Source organism: Meleagris gallopavo, chromosome 1 (genome assembly GCF_000146605.3).
Source record: "Meleagris gallopavo isolate NT-WF06-2002-E0010 breed Aviagen turkey brand Nicholas breeding stock chromosome 1, Turkey_5.1, whole genome shotgun sequence".
Classification (NCBI taxonomy): Eukaryota; Metazoa; Chordata; class Aves; order Galliformes; family Phasianidae; genus Meleagris; species Meleagris gallopavo.
In genome coordinates, this window is record NC_015011.2 from 31,347,124 (window position 1) to 31,352,473 (window position 5,350).

The following is a 5,350-nucleotide window of genomic DNA, read 5'->3' on the forward strand; positions in this document are numbered from 1 at the left end:
TCATCATTTTGGAGCTTCCCAAGGCTTCCAAGCCATTCAAGGCTATACCTGTGCTGGAACTGTAACACATTATGAGCAGTTGTGCTGTTCTTCCGAAGCCAGGGCCCCTGCTGCTGAAGTAAAAGAGTGGAGGTGGTGAGGCTGATGTTGCCGCATCATCTGGATGATCTTTTAGGTCTTTTCCAACCTTGGTGATTCTATGATTCTATTGGGAGCTATTGGTAATAGGTGAACGGTTGGACTGGATGATCTTTTAGGTCTTTTCCAACCTTGGTGATTCTATGATTCTATGATTCTATTCTATGATCATCCTGGGCTCCAGCCCAAGCCTCTTCCATCTTGAGAACAGTCATACTTGCACTGTGAGGTATTAAACGAGCTGCCTCTCCCCTTGTTTTTCTAAAACACAACCCAGGTTTGGTATGACTGATAGGGAAAAGGGAATTTTCCTAACTGAAAACAAATAGTTAAAGTCAATATTTTCTTTTCACTATCATAACTGTACTGTAGATACCATTAAATTCTAACTTGGGAATCATTTAATTCTTCCTTCTGTATTTATGGAGAGTTCATGAATCCAGACTGATGAGCTGCAGCTCCAGTACCAAAAAGTGTTGCAGAAAGGAGGAATAGAAAGCAGAAGCTGGAAAGAACGATAAAACAATCAAGACTTGACAGAAATTAAAATCTGCATGAAGATGTATGGGAAGCACAGCCATTCCAGCAATATCCCATATTTGCACCACCTTAGGCATGGAATTTATTTCATATGTATATATATATACATATATTATGCAAAGCAAAATATAGAAAACGTATATAACAACATAAACATATATATGTATAAAGAACTTAAATATAGATGTTGTACTGTTCAAAAGTTTCTATCCATTCTTCCACAATTCTTCCATTCATGAAGAATTGTGATACTTACTTCCAATTCCCAGTCCTTAAAATAAGCAACAAATATAGTTCTTTATGGATATTCAGGCTCCACTTCCTGCCAATGTCAAGGACAACAGGCTCCAAATTTTAGGTCTTGGGATGCAGTACAATGTTCTGCAGCATAAAGGCCCCAAAGCAGACAACATAAAGAAAATATAAGGTGTTGATAAGTAAAAACGCTTTTTTTTCTAACTACTTTCTGTATTATCTACTTCCATTCCATCAAGGACATGCTGCATGCATAATGAAAGTAGTCTTCTATTACTGCTTCCTTGTAAATACCACAAAATGACAGTTGTGCCCCACCTGCTCTGAGAAAAGAAATAGAAGCACAATTGACTATTCAGCCAGGTGCACTTCTTTCAAAACATTTGTGGCAACGCAGCTACAAATTAGAGGAAATATTTATCAGAAGACCCACCAACTCTCTTCATCATCCTTTTAAGCAGCAACAGGGAAGTAGTATCAGTACCAAACTGCCTTGATTTCAGGCTCCTTGCACTTCTTAATTGGCGTGAACAAGAGGAACAGTGCTTGGTCCTGATATCCTACCTGAATGATGAAGATACTGGAGCCTCTGAAGACGCAACGGGAAGAAAGAGCCTTGCCTTCCCCAAGCTGATTACTTCCACCTTCTCTTGAACAGAATCTTCTTAGGTACACCTTTAAAAGGTAACTTTTACATCCTGTACATTTTCAGCTGAATTAATCTTCATCTGGGCTACAGTATGGCTGCAAGAATGTCAGTGCCAGGAAGAAGGAAGAGGATGAGGGTCAATTATTTCCTCCTTTTCAGAAGCAGCAGTAATTTAACCAGTAATTCAACAAATTGTTGAAAAATTCACTATTACCTAACATCTAGCAGTGGTGCCACAACTTCACATATGAAGAAATGAGTTTGAGTATTTAGAGTGTAACTATAAAAAGCTATTATTGCTGTTCAGAAATCACGTTGTCAGACTGCTACCAATCCACGAGCAACTAACTTGGCAAGTCAACTACTGTTTTGTATTAGTGATGCCATCAAGCAAATTATTTACCCTCATCATACCCAATCATTTGCCTAAGATTGCAGTTGTTCCTTAAACTAGAGTACTCCACAAGAACCATATTGGTTAAGAAGAGATATGGATACTGTATTCATAGACATTCATAACTAAGAAGTGAGCCCATGAAAACTGACACCTAACTTACACTATATTTCAGACTTTGAGAAAATTTGAGAAGCTTTTACCTCAATACCTGTCCAATACAATAGCTTGTAGCTGTCTATTACATTTTTTTTCCCCAGCCCAAATGTTTACAGGACTCTGAGGTGCATGGAATATTTTGCCCCTGATTAGTTTTATGGACTGGGGTATGAATAGTCTTAATATATAATTTGGCAAGCAGTTCAACAGTAACTTCCCGTAGTAGCTAGTCTGTGGTAATGACATGTCATTTCTGTACATTGTGTAAATTGCTGGCTCTGACTTTATACTTCAATAAAATCTGTTTGCATAGCTAGTACTTCTCCTTTCATTGCTATTAGGCAGGCAGAAATTCAAACAACAAAACTTCACTGTGTCTGTAAGTTAAATAACCAATGCAAAGGATATTTTCAAAATTCATATGAGAACGAGCAAACCACTGCTAAATTATACAGAAATTGTGGTGTACTTTAAGAAGTGACTGATGTGCAAAGGAAGAACACAAGTATCAGATGCTTGATATTCTCCCATCTCCTCTCCACACCCTCTTCTTTCTTGTGTAGGTGATGTACCACTGAACAGGAGGAAAGTGCTTCAGACAGCTAAATCTGGGATAAAAAAACTATAAAGGTATGTATATCCAAAATGTGTGTAACATTCAGACAAAAGACTGCATTTTTGTAATAACAATCTACTCCTTTCTTCCATTTCCACAAAAAAATGCAGAGAAGTCCTTTTTCAGAGCTCAGAATACACGTGAAGTATTTCAAGATAGCAAACCCATAGCAAAAATTGACAACAGTGCTGCAGATCTCAACTGATGAGTTTCTTTACAAGTTTCATTACTATCTTTGAGAAGTGAATTGGCAGCAGCTTTGTTCAATTAACTCTGACATAAACAAAGTATGAGAACTATTTATCAGTACTTAAGCCTTTTATCATATACTTTTATCATCCATAAGACATCACACACAATATCAAACCTCCAGTTCTGAGAGATGAACCAACATTTTCTAAGCACCACCACTCCTGTTCCAACAGACCGACTTGTAGACACAAATCTCTTTAAGAAATTTGAGTTCAGGTCCTGGAGAAAACTACAGGAGCTGCAACTTAAAAAGCTTCTGTTCTCTTACTGATAGGTGGAGGGCAGCAGCAGAAAGAACAGTGCACTCCATGAGGGTGGCACAGGGCTGCATTTGATAGTTTACACTGTAAATGTGCCACCCCAGATAGCTGGCGTGCAGTACTCTTCTGCTGCCACACCCAGGCACGTGCACCTGCCTACTTACTACTTCCCTTCCAACTGCCCAACTTCCAATAGCTTCATTCGCATTTAAAAAGCAATGGGGTTTGATTTTATGACATTTATTGCTACCTCACACTTAAGATGAGCACACTTTACTAACAAATTAACCCCAAATTAGTTTCGCAGTTGGTGGGTTTGCTTTTCTTTCTAAGAGGTCCTAACAACAAGCAGTGGGCAGTACTCTGATGATAAAGGGCACTGCACAGAGGAGCAACTCTCACTAGCCAAGGACAACCCTTTTTCAAAACAGAGATGGAGACATTCGGATCTGGAGAGCTTTGGTCTTAAAGGGAACTGTTTGGAAGGCCAGTGACTGCACAGCATATAATTTGTAGTTTTGTCATCTACCAAGGCAGGGAAAGATCTGTTGGACTACCTAAAAGGCCATTTAAAATCCTGTCCACTTATCTTTCAGAAATTTGCAAATATCGCATCTCCTCACTTTCTGTGGAAAGAATATTGAAGAATACAGAAGCTGGTTCAATTATTTGTTTGAAAATTGCCAGTTTCTTCCCAGCTAGCAATGAGCCACTTGCAGGAATGCAGAGGTCAGCTTTGCTGGCTTCTATACCCAGGAATTGCAACTTTGCCACTGAAATGAGTAAAAAGAAACAGAATTCAAACAAAAACCACGTTTTCCTTTCTTTATCTTCCCTGGAACTACAACAGCACCAAAAAGCAGACTTTTGGTGACCCTTCACTCTAACAAACATTCAGGATTATACATTTATACCTTGGGAAATATTAATGAAACATTTTTTAATAGAATAATGTTACTAGCTTTAAGCCACAAAAACCCCTAGTGACTGTGCTTATGAAGACTATATAAAAGGAAGTAGAGACTCTTCCTTCTCCTTCAACCATTTTTTTCCCTCTCTTTTTCTCAACTGAGAGGCATATGGCCATAGGATACCCTTCTGTGTTCTAATTATATTGCTAAAAGACATGCCCTAGACATTTTGTTAGGATGGGACAGAGACAGGATAAGGACTTCTTATAATAAAACAAACTGCTCTAAAAAGCCCTTCTATCACTGTCACATCAAACTGGAATCAGTAGTACCACAGTGAGGACAAAATGCTCTCATCATTATAATCTGTAGCCAGGCAATGCTTCTTTTTTTTTTCCCCCCTGAATAAAATTAAGCAATAAAACAAACAAACAAACAGATATCTGATAACATTTGCTAGGCTAAGCTTTTATTAGCAATGAAACCACCAGAGCCCCTTGAAGAGAGATCGCACACCAGGGTAACTCTTAGAGAATTTTCCCAAGACATCCAGTTAGGTGATCAAACTGTTTCAGACAGCCTGGACTGAGACACTGTAACCACAGTTACAGGTAGCACAGGATGGCAAGCACAGCTCAGCCTAACAAAGAGAAACAGCTCAGATGCTATTCAAATGGCCAGTTAATATGCCCACTACAGAAATGCCATAAGGCCATTTGATGAAGTCACCACCAAAACTCCCATTGTGAGGAACATTTTTATTACATTTGTAAGTACAGGACTTGCTGCCCTCCTTTCATACACTGTCTCTGTACTTAGCAGTGTTATTCTGAGTAATTAGCACTATCCTGGAACAACCTGAGGATGTTACAGGATAGCCAACTTCCTGTATTCAAGCCCAGTGGACAGACAGGTTGCAATCATACTGTATATCGCATATCAAGTCTACGAATGCAAATGGTGCCAAATGGCTACTAAGATACATTTGCAGGATTCTACTTCAAGTGGACTTCAGCTTCCAGGACATCTTTTAAGGAACAATGGAAGATACACTTTTTTCCCCCGCCCCAAAGATCTACTTTGAATCAGGGACCAGTCTTCTGGGAAGTTTTCCGATTGAGTATCATGATAAAGCATTAGCATTTGAATCTCAAGCTGCACGTGCACAGCAAAAAA

General features: G+C 38.9%; 1 long non-coding RNA gene across 1 annotated transcript; it reads left to right on the plus strand.

Annotated features, from left to right (window-relative positions):
* The first annotated feature begins 437 nt into the window (after positions 1–437).
* Positions 438–5,350, plus strand: LOC104909857. The gene is made up of 2 exons (XR_002112107.2): positions 438–1,617; positions 2,699–5,350. It is a non-coding gene; the product is annotated as an uncharacterized LOC104909857 (long non-coding RNA).